The sequence below is a fragment of the Castor canadensis genome, chromosome 5 (assembly GCF_047511655.1).
Source record: "Castor canadensis chromosome 5, mCasCan1.hap1v2, whole genome shotgun sequence".
NCBI lineage: Eukaryota > Metazoa > Chordata > Mammalia > Rodentia > Castoridae > Castor > Castor canadensis.
In genome coordinates this window covers 28011632-28029017 of record NC_133390.1, presented here as the reverse complement: position 1 = coordinate 28029017, position 17386 = coordinate 28011632, and the positions used below count along the sequence as shown (strand labels likewise).

The 17386-nt window shown below is 34.5% G+C and overlaps 1 long non-coding RNA gene across 1 annotated transcript in view; it reads right to left on the bottom strand.

The window, feature by feature from the left end:
* LOC141423044 (uncharacterized) overlaps positions 1 to 11427 on the bottom strand; it is a 40704-nt gene extending 29277 nt beyond the window's left edge. Inside the window, exon 1 of the long non-coding RNA XR_012447708.1 lies at positions 10995 to 11427. This is a non-coding gene — a long non-coding RNA (uncharacterized lncRNA). The remainder of the gene's footprint in view (positions 1 to 10994) is intronic.
* Positions 11428 to 17386: the final 5959 nt, after the last annotated feature.

The window sequence follows — 17386 nt, the reverse complement described above, 5'->3', positions numbered from 1 at the left end:
GTGACTCTGTACCCCATGCCATCTGGGTCCACACTTGTTAAATTCTGATCCCTCATTGTTTAGAAGTTTTTCTTTCTCTCCCTGACCTCAGGTACTGAAAGCCATAGTTTAGACAAAGTCAACCTTTTCTAGAAACCTTCATTACTGCAGGAATGGAACAGATTTGAAGAACTTGCAGCTTATAGCCTTTGCCTTCTACTTACTGGGTTCTCAGTGCCCAAGACAACTTAGAGTTTACTGAAGTTACACATGGATTGTCACCCCATTGTTCATTCAGCTAAGAAAATTTGGTGATTCATCATTAAAAAAAGCAGTAGTCATTTTGAACTCCTGAGTGAATTTTTTTCCTCTAATATTCAGGATGAAAATTGAAATTTAAAAAGAAAAATATGTGAAGGGAAAAGTTCCATTTTCCTTGATGAGAAAACTCGGGTTCTTTTATTAGTAAAATAGTGTGAACTAAACATGAGGCTATCCTTTTAAAAATAATGAATAAACATTTTTAGTAGTTTTAGATTTATAATTGTGCAGTTAGTACATACAATTGCAAATATGCTTCCTATCTCCTAATTTCTCTTGTTCTTAGTGTCTTGCATTACTTCAATACATTTGTTACAATTAATAAATAAATATTGAGACATTATGGTTAACTGTAGTGTTTAGTTTACCTGAAGGTCCACACTTTGCGATAACAGTTCTGGGATTTTAGCAAATACCCATTGACATGCATTCACTATTACGGTTTCATTACATTTCCATTACATTTCCTCCACCTAAAAATTCTCCACGCTCTGCCTGCTCATCACTGCCCTCGCTCCCCCGAACCCTTAGGCACCATATATCTCTCTGCTGTCTCTGTAGTATTCGCATTTTTCAGAATGTTCTGTAATTGAAATCATACACTCTATAACCCTTTTAGACTGGTTTCTTTGCTTAGCAATATACATGAAATGCTTCTTTCCGACATTTTTGTGGCTTAATTGTTCATTTCTTTTTGTCACTAAATAATTTTTGAAACAGGAAAAATTTCTATATCATTGAAAATTACAGACATTTCAAAATGTTATCTTTGAATAAAATTGAATATCAAAAAGTTGCTTATTTCAGATGCACAGTGTTCAAAGATCACTAAGCTTAACAAAGTTCATTTTAGTTTAGAAAATATATTAGCCTCAGTCACATTTCCCAGGACCACTAACACCATGTCAGTCATGCTCAGTTCCTTTCATCACCCATCTGTATGACTTGCCACATCTGCTGGTGTTCAATAGAGTAATATACTCACATCAACCAGAGGAGTTGACTGGTAATCAATAACCACTCCCAAAGTCAAGAGGATAGAACTTTCTCTTTTCAATCCTTCCAAATTGCTCTTTTCTCTTCTCTACACACTCCTGAATTAGATATTTATAATTTAATTTATTAAAGGAATTTTTTGGAGGATGAATAACCATGGAATTGTAAGATATTTGTAGTGGATATTTTCTTTGCCAAAACAAAGAAATCTTACCTGTGATTTATAATTAGTTGTTTCTAGAGTCTTCCACAAATATTAATTTCCTTCACAATGTAAAACATATGTAACGAACAAACAGAAGGAATTAAGAAAAACCGAAGTTCTCATCAGATCTGATATATCCTATTTATTTCGTTTCTAATGTATATCCAGCATGGTTACATAAGTGAGCATTTTTAAGGTAAGTGTACTTATAAAAAACTACTCAGACTCCAATAAAGCATAAATTTTCTAAATAATCAAGTTTTCATGTGCTTAGGGTCTAAACCACATGCTTTAGTAGATTTTGTTTTCATTAACAGCAATCAGTTAGTTTTGCAAGTATTCTTTGACCATATGTTGGAGAAACCCATTGGAATGATCCAGGAAAGACTGGTTTACAACCATAAGTGACTTTAAAAGTAAATTCAGCATACTAGAAAATATAATTGAACAGTGTAATTAAAAGTTCATCTCTCTTAGTAAATAATTGGCTTAAACCAAAAGGCAGCTTGTAAAATGGCTTACATCCAGTATTTTTAGTCTGCTTCTTTTTCCTAGGAACCATATTGATTGCAGTTTTAGAAATAAAGCTATTTAAACAAAATCAATTAAAATGATATTAAAAAGGCCATGCACATATTTATAAAAATCAAATGATCTGTTAATTAAAAAGCATAAGCCATTAATAATATTAAAGCAAACTTTCCATAGCAACAGTTAAAAAAATTAACAGCACACATTTTATTTACTTTGTAAAAGATACAGACCCAGTAAAACAGGCTGATGTCCTTATACAGGGTGAATTTATAGTTGAATGCTTGAACTCATAAATCCAGAATAAGTGTCAGCAAGACTGGCAGGGAAATACAGACTTATCGACATACCATGAATGATATTACATTGGAAAAATACACATAATACTAAATAATCTACTTCTGTGTAGTCTTTTAATTTTATAAATTTCAACATTGCTGCATAAACAAACATTTATTATTTAAACAAATATGGAATTGCCTCCCCAGTATCATACTTTTATCATTTCTTTGGATTGATTGGTAGAAATACCACATTCTCTTTCTCATCTTTGGCATTATTTTAGCGAGAAAAATCTCCTGGCTACTGCAAAAATATTTTAAAGACCTCCTCATATCCTTCCTTTTCAATTTCTTTGATGCATTGATGTATTGTTAGTAGCAAAATGACAGTTTCTTCTGCTTACTCTTTCCTTCTTCTTTTTAATTATGATAAACTAAATTTTTGTCTTTCTAATCCACACAATTGAAAACTCTGCTTGTATTCAGATTTCATCTGATCTTAATTCATGAAGCTCAAGTGTACATATAATTTAATGTATGTATAACACATAGCAACAAATAAATAATGCTTACATTATTGTAAATTATTTGGTAGTTTGGCTCTAGGAGGAATATGAGTTATTGAAGGAGATAATATGAATACAGATGAAATTATGACAAACAACACCAGGCTCTGAATAATTAGTGCTTAGAATGTGGTATAGACCAAAGGGCCAAGGAAAGAGCAGAAGAGGGAAAGGTCGTTTGGTGTTAGATGATCAGGATAAATTCTGACAAGGGAGGCAAGGTATGTATGGAGCTGAGCCCTGAAGGATTAATGAAATTTAAGTATTAAGAAGAAGGAGGCATTCCACCTCATCCTTGTTAGAATAGCCATCTAATAGCAAGGATGTGGGGAGAAAGGAACCCTCGTACACTGCTGGTGGGAATGCAAACTAGTACAACCACTCTGGAAAAAAAAGTTTGGGGGCTTCTTAAAAATTTAAACATAGATCTGCCATATGAACCAGCAATTCCACTCCTGGGGATATACCCAAAGAAATGTGACACAGGTTACTCCAGAAGAACTTGCACACCCATATTTATTGTAGCACTATTCACAATAGCCAAGTTATGGAAACAGCCAAGATGCCCCACTACTGACGAATGGATTAAGAAAATGTGGTATTTATACACAATGGAATTCTACTCAGCCGTAAAGAAGAATGAAATCTTATCATTCACAAGTAAATGGATGGAACTGGAGAACATCATCCTGAGTGAAGTTAGCCAGGCTCAGAAGACCAATAATCATATATTCTCCCTCACATGTGGACTTTAGATCAAGGGCAAATACAGCAAGGGGATTGGATTTTGGTCACATGATAAAGCGAGAGCACACAAGGGAGGTATGAGGATAAGTAAGAAACCCAAAACTCATGATAGTATTTGATGTCCTCAATGCAAAGGAACTAGTGCAGAAACTTTAAAGCAATAGAGGCCAATAGGAGAAGGGGATCAGAAACTAGAGAAAAGGTTAGTTCAAGAAGAATCAACTTAGAATGTAACACATATGTACATGGAAGCAATGCTAGGAATCTCCTTGTATAGTTATCTATATCTCAACTAAAAAAAACTCTTTGTCCTTATTATTGTTTATACTCTCTTCAACAAAATTAGAGATAAGGGCAGAACAGTTTCTGCCTGGAAGCAATGGGGTGGGAGGTTGAAGGAGGGGGCAAGGGAAAAGGCAGGGGCAGGGGGCAGGGAGGAGAAATGACTCAAACATTGTATGCACATATAAATAAATGGAAAAAAAAGAAGGAGGCAAAGAAGTTTCAAGCAATGAGAGCATTGTAAAACCACAGCAGAGAGGGTTTGAATGTTCAAGGTGTCTTGGATATTCTCAGAAAATGAGAGAGAGAATTAATGTAAGGCACTAGTGAGAGACTTTGCAAAGACAAAATAGGATCAGATTGGCAGGTTCTTCAGTTCAGGCTGAATGGCCTTAGTTACAATAGCAGACGATCATTTTGAGGCTTTTCAGCAGGACAATGAGTGCTCTTTGGATAGATTGTTTTGGCTGTAATGTGAAATTCTCTGCAGAGAAAGGTTGGGCTAGTGGAACTATAAAAGCTTAGAGGAGGGAATTGTCTGGATAGGAGGTATGGGAGGTGATCTAACAATGGTTTGTTTTAGTAATATTGAATTTGAAATAGATGTCAAAGCATCAAAGAAAATCGAGAAATTATTAGAAAAGTAGCAGAATCAGAAGAGTGCAGTGTTGTAGAAATCAAGGGAGAGATTGATCAATCCAGTAATACTAATGTCCACCTCTTAGAGACCAAGGAAGCACATTTGTTTAGTCATGATTTTTCACTACATATTTCACACTAGGAATGCTTCATGTAGCTGAATGTTCTCCTCACTGCCAACAAGTACTAACATACCCCATGGACTGTTGCAGGATGATTTCTTATGTGAATAGGACCTCGAAAACTTGTTTTCATTATGCTTGTGGATACACATTCAAAAGCCTGTCCACAAAGGCATGAAAAACTCTAGAGCCAAGTTTGCTTCTTTCTTATGTTACCTATTCCAGAAATCAGCTATTAACCATAGATAATACAATCAAACGTGATCAGATCTTTTCTAATCCCTCAATCCAACATGACTAAGAATTTGCTGAGGCAACTTTCTCCCAGTATGTGTCCAGATGTAGATATTGCTTATGATAATGGAGTGAGAAAGCAGCTCAGCTCTGCACAAAAAGAATGTTCTTGGCACATCAGATCAATTCACCTGCGCACACTAGCGCAGAGGGAACAGGTAGGGAAAGAAAGTAGATTTGGATTCTGCTGTAGGAGAGACTGAGCAATGTTATTACTGGGATTGAGTCCATTAATTGGGCCTAGAATAGTAACCAGTGTAATAAACCACTAGCCTTTAGAGGGAAATGTATAATGCTAGCCAAGGGGCAGCTGCTTCTTGGGATAATGTGTTCATCCCTTGGGTTAAAGGTAAGAGGAAAAAATTGCTGAGGTTAAATTACTGTCACCTTGCTCTGATGACTTAAAAGACCAAATGAGGATTGTTCCTGGGCATCTCCCTGCTAACATTGCTGAATCCAGATGAGACCTTGGGAAGTTTGTTACATAAATGAAGCTGGCATCACAGCCCTGCTGCAAGAATTCTCAACCAATTCCAGTCTTTCTGCCTCCAATTTAGCTATGTGATCCTGAGTAAGTCACTGAAATTTGGTTTTTTTGGGAAAAGAAGAAATAACACCTCCTGTGTTATCTGAAATAACAAACAGGAAAGGTTTTTCCAAAATAGAAAGCTCTATGAGGATGGACAGTTTTAAAAAGCATTTCTGGATTTAGGAAATACATACTTGTTTTCTTCTAGTTGTATTTAAAATTGCTATTAAAGAGTATTTCAAGAAAAAGATAATACCTCTTCAAGCAGAAACCTGCCATTTCTGAAAAGAAGGAAAGTGGTTGTAAATTTTGAATCACATTTTTAAGCACTGCAAGCTAGTTTCTCACAAAATTCCTCTAGGCTTTTTTATGCTCTTTACTTTTTGTTGGCTTTTTTCTTCCTTCCTTCCTTTCTTCCTTTCTTTCCTCCTTCCTTGCTGTCCTCCTCCTCCTCTTCCTCCTCCTCCTCCTCCTTCTTCTTCTTTCTTTCTCCCTCCCTCCCTCTCAGTCTCTCTCTCCCTCCCTCTTCCCCCATCCCTACCTTCATCTCTCTCCTAGGATAATTTTTATTTTGGAACCCAAAATGTTCTTCATTTTACTCAAATGGCATAAGATAATATTCTTTGAAATAAATTCTGAAGAGCAGAGGTCATTAAACTATTTCATGAAAGGCAGGTCTAGCAAAGATTGGTTAGAGTCCTGCAAATATCAGAAGAGAAGTGCTTGAGATTCAGTTTGGGAGCTGAAAATACCCAAGACTGAAGAAGGACCATAGGGAAAGACCTGTGAGCTGGAAGAAGCAATGTAAAGGCTCCAGAAGAAAGAAGAGAGGAAAGGAGCAGACCACAGAAACTTCACAGTAAGAGTAACACTGGCTCCCACCATTTGGTTAAAATTCAAAGGCTCGAAGATATAGAATACTCATCTAGGCTTCTGGGGATCCTTGGCACATCCTGGGGAAATGCAAGTTTCTCAGAGAAGCTATCTCTTTGTGTCTACATTCAATATGGCACCAGGCATAGATTAGAAAAAGCCAAGGAAAGGGGCCTTGAGAAAACCTTTACTGAGCTGTATGTACTTTAAGCGAGAGTGAGAGAAAGTAACTAAGAGTTCCATGTTGAAATCAAAGTTCAAGCTGACTCATCTGGAGTCAGGATGAGAAGCCTGTAGCATATGGGAACCCCATGATTCTTGATATACTTCACCAGAATGTGCTAACATCATGCCCAAAGATAATTTACCTCATCATTGTTATGTGCCCAGGAAAAACACCAGACAACACAAACTATCAGTGAGTTAAATTTCAACATAATGTTTTATTTACAATATGTACCACCATGTTTCCATGTTTTTACATTGCTTAATACGCTAGCATCTGTATTACTCAGGACTCAGCTGAACCAAGAAATTTCATTCTAGATCAGGATTAGCAACTTTTTTGTGTATGTAAAATGACAGATAATAAATACTTTAAACTTTATAGGTCATACAGCTACAAGTCTTAAATTCTCCCATTAAAAATGCAAAAATAATCACAGTTAATATACAAATAAATGGGAGTGGTGACTTCCAATACAACTCAGTTCATAGGTAATGAAATTTGAATATCACATAATTTTAATTTGTCACAAAACATTATTCTTTTTTATTTATTTATTTTTAATTTTTTTCATCTTTTTTATTCTCTTATTAGTGTGCCGGGTCAGGGAACATTGTGGCATTTATATATTTATTTAGTACTTATAATATATCAAATAGACCATAGTTGAATTCACCCCCTTCATCATTATCCTTTATTCCCCCTCCATCCATTCCTGGAATAGCTTCAATAGGTATCATTTTTCCATCTATGTACATGTGTATCCAGTATTTGCACTATATTCATCCTCCCACCTTTCTCCACCTCCTCAACCTTCCCACAAAACATTATTCCTGTTTTGATTTTTTTTTAGCTTGTTAAATATATAAAAACTATTTTTAGCTTGCAGGTTGTACAGAAACAGGCAGTGGAGTACATTTACCCTACAGACTGTAGTTTGCTAACTCTTGCCCTTGATAACATAAGTAATACAGAGTTTTATAGAGACAACTGTGAACTTAAAGAATTATTAGAAGGAAAAGAGGAACAGTTTGAACCTTAACATCCAGAAACACCTCATAGTTCCTGGAAATACTCTGCCTTTGTCTTGAGCAGGTGAACTCACACTACAGTTGCAGGAAGCTAACAAATTATGAATCTGCTGCTAATATTGCTGACTTCAGTCTCACGCTACTCTACCATGATCCGAAAATATGCCTCTGCTGCTCTAGGAAACTGCTGAATCAGGAATCTACCAACCACATTGGGAAGTCGTTGCTATAGCTGCTACCTTGGCCTTGATCCTTGCCAGCAAAATTCATGTCTCAACTTGGCTTTTTCCTATATTTGATTCAGTTTCTAAACATTCTCACAAGAGTTTGATGGAACCTAAATCATGTGCTAGCCTCCAAAGAGTCTGAGAAATGCAGTTTTAACTTTCTAGCTGCTGCATGTTAGCAGAGGGTTGGAAATGATGCTGGAGAAAGGAATTTAGATTATCACACAACCTAACACAAGGAGGCACATGCCATTAAAATGATTCCTTTGACATTTCCAAACCTTCCAAACCTGAAACCTGTAAGCTTTCAGGAAAATGAAATCCTTTATATAGCTGCCACAAAACAGTATAAAAATAAAGATAATTCTATACATCCTTTCCCACGCCAGTGCTACCACACCAAAACATTTTTTTCATTCCATCCCACTGCTCTGTGAACTTCCCCTGAGTTGCACAAAAAGGATTTGTATAATCTTGTTCATGGAAGCATTGTTTGACATAGCAATAAAAAAGTGCTTTTCAATACAGATGAAAATCTTTAGTATACCCATGCTATGTAGCAATTAAAGGCTATGGGTAAATATACTGATATGTAAAGAAATCCAAGACACATGGCAAATAAGACAAGTTAAAAAGTAGTTTGTTGGCTGGGGGGTGGTGGTGTGTGGCTCAAGTAGTAGAGTGCTTGCCTAGCAAGCATGAGGTCCTGAGTTCAAACCTCAGTACTGCGAAAAAAAAGTAGTTTGTGACATATGATCCCACCTTTTAAAAAAAGAATAACTTTGCAATGTATTATTATTATTACTGATTTTTTTCCTATATGCAGTCCAAAAATAAAAAACTTATTTCATAAATGCATATAAAGTAGAAAGTGAAAGTTCTCTATAGTCTTATTCTCACAACATAGCTGCTTTTGATTTTTCTCTGTATATATACATACTTTTTTCTGCACATATACAAATTGTAGATCATGTTTTTAAATGAATTTAATGTTAAGATTCACTTTTTTTAGAAATTGTATTTGTTACATCAGTGTTGTAGTGCTCAAGTGCTGTTTTCAGTGCAGATATGCCATTTAATCAACCCTGGATAAGTAAGGTATTTACCAACATTAAATAAAATAATAACAATATATCTTTCATTAGGCTTTTTTTAAATACTTTTTTGAAACCTCAAATTTTAAGGCTTTTAGATCAAATACTTCATTTTGTTATTGTTATACAAAGAGGACAATCTATGATGTATAGTTCTAGAAGCCATTTCAATCCTCAGTTAATAATTTAATAAGAGTATCTCCAGCATTATTTTATACTATGCATGTAGGTTCACCACTGCTATCTATAAAATATGCTAAAACACTTAAAGTGAATTTATCAGTTCTGCTAGAAGAATACTTCTAATTTCCACCTGAACAAAATATACCTAGAGAAATAAGCCACGTTTACAACTAAATGCAAAAACAAAATGTTCAATAGCAATTAGGTCTAGAAATAATAAGGTGCATGTAGTAATTAGTTATAGTTAAACCTCACTAACTCTGATGAAGTGGAATCGAAAGAAACATAAAATGGAAAAATGCTGAACTGTGGAACACAATAAACAGTGGTTTTCAAACTTGCTTGAACATATGCCAGTTCAAGGAAAATTCACACCAGTTGAAGTGAACTTGATTTGTTCAGATTTGCACATAATTTAACACTATATACACCCAATGCCAGAATGACATTGCTCCAACCAACTTCCTGGTTTCATCAGACTTGACATTCCTTGCTTTAAAGCTTAAAGTTTAGGTCACTGTGGTACCACATGTGTTGTAATCCCAGTTCTTGAGAAGTTGAGACAGGAAGATTTATGAGTTCTTAACCAGACTGGGCTACACAGTGAGACCCTTTCTAAAAATACCAACTAAAATAACAAAAAAACTCCAAACAAACAAACAAACAAAAAATATTAAAGCTTATGCATAGCATCAAAAAGAATCAGCAGAGTGAAGAGACAACCTATAAAATGGGAGAAAATATTTGCAAGTGATACATCTAACAAGGGATAAGAATGGCTATCACCAAAAAGATGAAAAATAATAAGTATTGACAAGGTTGTGGAGAAAGCAGAACACTTGCACACTTTTGGTGGGAACTAGTTTAGTACAGCCACTATGGAAAACAGAGTGGAAGTTCTTCAAAAAATAAAAAATAGAAATACCATGTAAGCCAGAAATCCCACTACTGGGTGTACATCCAAAAGAAATCCAGTGTGCTGAAGAAACATCTGTTCGCTGTAGCACTATTTATCATAGATAAGAAATGGAAACAACTAGCTGCCCATCTACTGATGAATAAATAAAAAATGATACACATACACAGTAGAATAGTATTTGTGTATAAAAATAAAATCTTGCCATTTTCAACAACAAGATAGAATTGGAGATGATTATGTCAAGTGAAATGATCTAGATGCAGAAAGTCAAAGACCACACGATCTCATTCACTTGTGGAATCTAAAAAAGTTGAATTCATTGAACTTGGGAGAAGAATGATGGCTGCCAGAGGCTGGCGAGAGTAGAGTAGGAAGAAAGGTTGCAACAGGTACTATAAATTATAGGTGTACAGGAGTAAGAAGTTCTTGTGTGCTATCATTCATAAGGGGACTAGATAACAATAATGAACTAAGTATTTCAAAAACCAGAAGAAATGATATTAAAAGTTTTTATCACAAATAAATGATAAATGTTTGAGGATATAGATATGTTTTAGCCTGATTTAAACATTAAATAATGAAAAATGTTACTCCAATAATATGTATATATTTTAATTTTTATATATCAGTTAAAAATAAATTTAATTTTAAAATAAAGCTTACCATGTGGTTCCATTGTTCTTCAAATCTTGGTCTCGATCCAAGCTCTTTTTATCTTTCTTGTCACTATCCTAGTGTGTGCATAGACACACACATATGCAGTCACACCTGGACACACACACATATAATTCCAGTACATATATGCTATACACTCTTCCATACACATAAATATCCATTACACTGCAACCTTCCATACCTTTTACATGCTGTTCTCTCTGTCTCACATATGTTTTCCAAATTCTCATTTTCCTGGCGAATTTTATTCCATACAGATCTTTACTGAACTCACCTTCTCAAAGGAGGCTGTCCACGAACACCACCAGTTCCAACATCTTTCTTTTCTTTTGCTCTATATTTATCTTCATCCTTGATATGTATTACTTTTTAATCTTAATTTCTGTTGTCCATTATAATGCAGAGATTCTAGTCTGGGTTGCCCACAACTGGATTCTTTGCTCCTTTTGGTACTTTCCTCTTGGGAATGCTCAGTAAACATTTGTTCAATTAATTATTTCAAATGGCACTTCCTCTGTTTATTTCCTTTACGTCAGTAAGGTAAGTTTAACTACATTTTTCCTCTCTGTTCTCAAGGCACATGCAGCATTATACCATTTATCATTTTATTTTGATCTTATCTGTTTCTTTATTACCACATATTAGTTATACAGGGGGTACTCACTATGACATTTACATATGTGCTTACAATGTACCTTAATCAGATTCCACCCCCCCCATCATTCTTATTCATTCTCCCTGTCCCCTTCTTGGAATAATTTCAACAGGTGTCATTGTTCTATCTTCATGTATACAAAGCACATCAATCATATTTGCCCTCCTTCACCCTCTCTGTTAACCGCCTCCCCACACACACACACACTGGTACCCATGCCCAAACAGGACCTATTTTACCTTCTTGTCCTTCATTTTTTAAAAACCTATATTGATGTGCACATGGATCATTCAGGGCTTTTGCCTTGGCATTTCACGCACATATATATAATATATATATAACACTTTATTCATATTAACCCCCTCTATTACTTACTCTTTATCACCCTGCTCCCATTATTCAACAGCTTACAGTGAATTTCTTTATGACATCTTCCTCTCTATCATTTTCTAAGTAAGAGTCATGCTAGACTGCAGACTCCTTAATATATGTAACTTGCTTTATTCTCCCCTCAACTGTTTGTGCAATAGCTGAAGCTTAGTGGATACTTCACAGTTGTTGAATTAAAAAACTGACTGACGTTCTGACATACAGATAAAATTAAAAATAGAAAATAATTTAGAGTCTGTATAAAATACAATGCCTATTACAAGAAGCTATTTTACATAAAAAAAAAACATGGTTCAGAATTTCTGTTCCCAATGCAATTAATGGAACAAGTAATCTTCCTTCCTATGTCCAAACACTGCTGATATTAAACTGGGCTGCCATGAAGCAACAATTTTCCAGAGGTGCTATCTTTATTTTTTCTGCATGTATTAATTGTACAAAGTAATGATTGTCATATAGACATTTCCATGAATGTATATAATGTACTTGGATCATATATTAAAGCAGCAATATTATTACTGAAAGCAATACACAGATTCAATACTATCCTCATCAAAATTCCAATGACATGCTTCACTGAAACAGAAAAAAAATCAATCCTAAAATTCACATGGGAACAGAGGTGCAGTCTTCAGAGCAGGTGGCTTCCTCTGGTTCAGCCACTCTCCTTTTTACTTTTGTCTCATTCTCTCACTTTCTTCTAAAAGAGGTTCTGATCTCAATCAGTTTTTCTTTTGTGTTTTAGTTCTATTTTTAGTCTTTAATCTCTAATTTATTTTTAGGGTACCTTTTCAAACATGAGCTATCCAGGAGATGTTTGAGAGATTTCCCTTAAATAATGTAGTCATACAAAATAAAGGTGGTTTCTGAGGATAAGTCCGATTTATTCAAACAATTATTCATGATGAAGTGATTATGTGTTCTATTGTAATTATACACATTATAGATAAAAACAGAATAGAAATTTTTATCTAAAGAAGTAAAAAGCCCCTTAATGGTCCATGTATTTATTTACCACAGACCTCTATAATGTAGGGAATTCTTGGCAGACATAAGTGTGGGAGTAGAGATTGGGGTTAGAAGAGAAGCTGGACAAGCTGTTTGGGGACCTGGTGTGTTTTTGAGTTCTGAGCAGCACAAAGAAGGTAAAAGGGTACTGGGAATGGTTCATCACCCATCAGCCTGGGGTCAGAAAGTTCAAGTCCCTGACCTTTTATTTTCACATGTGTCTGTGGAAAAGGGTTTACAATGAAAACTGACCTAAATTGTTTGTTCTCCACCTTGATCCTGATTATAAAAATGAGAACTGCTAGTGTAAAAAAGAAGAAAATGAAATTTTAATACACAATCATGTGAAATTAATAGGTGGCATAGTCATTTATGTAAATGTTGCATAGTTTGCTTTTTATTTGATAAGCACTAAGTACATACATATGATTAAGTGTAATTTATTAACCATTGTAAACTATAATTTGGAATTTTTCATGGTTTCTGTCTACAGTTATTAAATAGAATCATGATCTGCCTACAATTTTAAAGAATAGGTAAATTGGCACAAAAGGATTCATACTTAATCACTTATACCAGATAAAAGTTTGGTATTTCATGTAAAATGTTACAGTGAGGGAAGCCATGTATGCTCCACATAGAACTTTTGTATATTGTTTCCATTTTGTGATGCCTGGCAAAGGCTTCCTGGATGACTTTTCTGATCTTGCTGTCTACAACTTCCAGTTTCAATAATTCAAATTCTTGAACATATGTACCTTAGAAATCTAATGTGATTCCCACAAAGTCAAGTTATGGTCCATAAATGACATTCATGATCCAAGGCTACAGTGGAACTTGAAGACATGAGGCTTCAACTTCCACAAACGTCTCATGCATCTTGCATGTTGCAACTTTTGCAATTAGAAATGTGTGGTACAATGGGTCCACTTTGCAGTCACTGTTATGCAGCCTGAGGTATGATAACACTAAATTTCTTACCAAGTAAGTAAATATAATCTTCATATATCAATCTAATGTTTAAAAAGAAGGGGTTCACATTTTTTGAGGCCAGCTTCTAACTGCAAACCTATCTATGGAGGAATAATGATTGATGCAGTTCATTGGCTCATCAAGCCATGTCCTTCTGTCTGAAGCATCTTTCCATTTGCATATTGACAAAAAGGGTAACCTTCTGTCTTGACCTTTTAACCTCAACCAAGCTAATACTGCCTTTATTCCAAAAAGGGGGAGAGGTGAATGTCCCAGTACTTCAATTATATTTTAAATTTAATAATAAGGTCTTTGTTATTTTAGCAAAATAAAGATTATTAACCCAACTAATAATTATCAAGTTGAGATACCACAAATTTCAATTTGGTATTCCAAAATATTTAATGTGATATGCTGTGCTGCATAATATACTATTAAAATCAATTGTCATAGAAGCAAAAGAGGAACATGAATGTCACTGTCCACCAAATCAATAAAGAATAAAATGAAATGGTTAGATAGGGAGCATTGCCTTTTACTAAATCAAACATGCTGGATTTTCCTCGAACAGCCCTGTAAGACTGTTGAAGCCAGATATAAGCTGACAGGGGATTTACCTGTAGTTTCAGAATAAAAGGTAAAAATCTTTCCCATGCATTTCAGACAGCATAACCTTTGCAGCTGATAATCTGAAATAGAACATAATGCCTCAGAAGAGTTATATCTGGAGGTCATCTCAGCTGGAGGCTAAAGGTCACTTCTAACTACACAATCAAATATCTAATAAAACCTTAAGATCACATCTCTAGCATATAAACCAGCAGAATAAACTAGATAAGAGTTTAAAAAACCCTTTAGAATTCTTTTAACTGTAATAAGAGAAATACAACCACTGAATCTTGTTACTTCTCTAAGCATCAGTGTGGAGTTTGACAAATGCTCATTTTAAATGCTTACTTTGTTTAATATAACTGATAACAATCTAATGCATTAGGATTGTATCAGTTTATAAAACAGGAAAAGAAACTTGTTTTTTTTACCTGCCAGTGAAAAAGTAAGTTTTTATAAATAAAGCTATGAACCTCGCTATCTTGGTTAATTTGACTTCATAATTGGCTCCACAAAGGAAATCTCTCCTATAATTGCAAAACAAACTACCTATCCTGGGTATTAGATACATCAATCAGTATTTATCAGAAGACATAGAACTAGATAAAATGAATTTTAATTTATTCAGTTCAACATTTTGACATTAAGAGCAAAAAGCACATTTGTTTAAAAAATCTTATATTGTTTCTTGGTTTGGCTATTTGGTAAGTGCAAAACTTTCTTTTCCACATGCTTTAATAAGTGCAAATACTGTGTACACATGCATGTAGATGGAAAAATGATATTGGTTGAAACTGTTCAAGGAATGGGGGAAGAATTCTTCATTCTACTTTGGAGTTACCCTTATTACAATCATGAAAGGGAGCATTTTTATATTGGTAATTATGATCATAGACCATTGAATCTACTGTTTGGGAACTAAAATTCAATCATTTTATTTGAATATTGTATTTTTTCAAAACTAGAAGTTGAGGACAAAATTCTCTGAAATATGATATTTGCATTTAAAATGCATTCATTATTGTGCTGTTAATGGAAAAACAACAAATGTAACATCTTCTTGCTAAAATTGTGACAATGCTATTTTTATATGCCTAGCTTTTGTACACTTTCTGTATAATGATTACTGAAGAACTTGAGTTTGAAGGAAGGAATTTACAAAGGGAATAGCAATTGGTTTTACATGTGTCCTGACTTTGATTCTGATCAAAGTAACTCTGAGTATATGGCTGTGTTACATACAAGTAGATTCACAATTCCACATTCTTATGCTGTAAAAACAAAACCACATTTATTTTAAAATAGAAATATTCCAAGAATTTTATGACCAGTTATGTGGCAGTTTGAATTCTTGGCCATGGTCTCCAGGGAACTCTGTTTTTTTTGGAGTAGTGGACAGATCCTCCCTCCATAGAATTCCTTGTGAATGGGCACATGATTAATTGGAGAGTGACAGCAAGTTCTGGTTTTGCAATTTCTTCAGCACAATGTGCCCCTTCCTTGCCTTTGTTTTTAAGATGCATTCCATGTAATCAAAATGAAACTGTATTAAGTGCTTTACGTAAAGCCACAAAAATTTGTGCTTCACTCTAATTCATTACATTTCAATATTTGGAATAGGAATGTAACTCTTGGAATAGTTCTGGCATTTAATATATGAAGTTTGGAAATCAATAGAAAGTAAATTGTCATATATCCCAAAATGTATTAAATTTTATCATTTTTAATATCTTAATCTAAAACATTAAGTTCTTATTGTAAAAAAATTTAGACATCACAGGAAAAGACCAGGAGTAAGGTAAATTTCATCCATAATTTAATATTTAAAGATATCTATGATAATATTATGGCATTTTTAAAGCATTTTTCCTCTATGTGTGTGGTGCACATACAAATATACACTAATGATTTATTCCTTTGAAGTAAAACCATAATTAATGAATATTTTAGGTTATTTGAATTCAAAGAGTTTTTCCTTCCTTTTTAATAAGTGTCACTTTTCTATTTCAATATCCCTTCACTATTGTGTGTGTTCTTGGTGAGACTATCATAAATTAAGAGCCCTTTTCCTTTCCCACCTAGGGACTGGAAGCTGGCCAAAGATAAAACAATTAGTCTCACTCTTCTAGGACTTTAGATATTGAGTGAAATGACAGAAAGATGTGAGGGCTAAGGGTGGGGATATAAAACATTTGGCGCTTATTTGTCTTGATAAACAAGATAGAAAAGATGGTTCAGTTCCTTGTCGGTTCCAAACCCTATCCTGCTTTCTGGTTTCCTTCTTCTGAAAAGACATAGGGGGAGTGGGCATCCTTGTCTTGTTCCTCATCTAGAGGAAAAACTTTCAACTTTCCGCCACTAGTGTGATGTTAGCTGTGGACTTGCAGTATATGTGCTCATTTTGTTGAGGTTCAGTCCTTCTATACCCAATTTGGTAGAGTGTTTATCATGACAGTGTGGTGAGTTTTGTCAAATACCTTTTCTGCATTTCTCAAATGATCCTATTGTTTTTGTCATTCATTCTATTAATGTGGTACATTACATTTGTTGATTTGATTGTGTTGAACCATCCTTGTATCTCAGTAGTAAGTCACAATTGACAACGGCTTGTGATCCTTTTAATAAGATGTTGAATTTGCATGCTAGTATTTTGTTGGGGGTTTTTGCATTTATGCTGGCCAGTGATATTTGCCTGTAATATTCTTTTCTTGTAGTAGCTTTATCAGGCTTTAGTATCAAGGCAATGCTGACCATAAAAAATGAGTTTGAAAGTGTTATATTCTCTTCAAATTTTGGCAGTTTGGAAAGGATTGATATTAAGTCCTCATTAAATACATGATAGGATTTATTCTTTAGTGAAGTAATTTAGTCTAGGGCTTTTCTAAGATGGGGGATTATATTTATCTAGTGCTGGTTATCAAAGCCAGTGCCTTACGCATGTTGGGCAAGTAACTCTACCACGAGCTCTATATCCCCATCCCTGTTGGTAGATTTTTTATCATGAAGTCAATCTTCTCACTCACTATTGACTT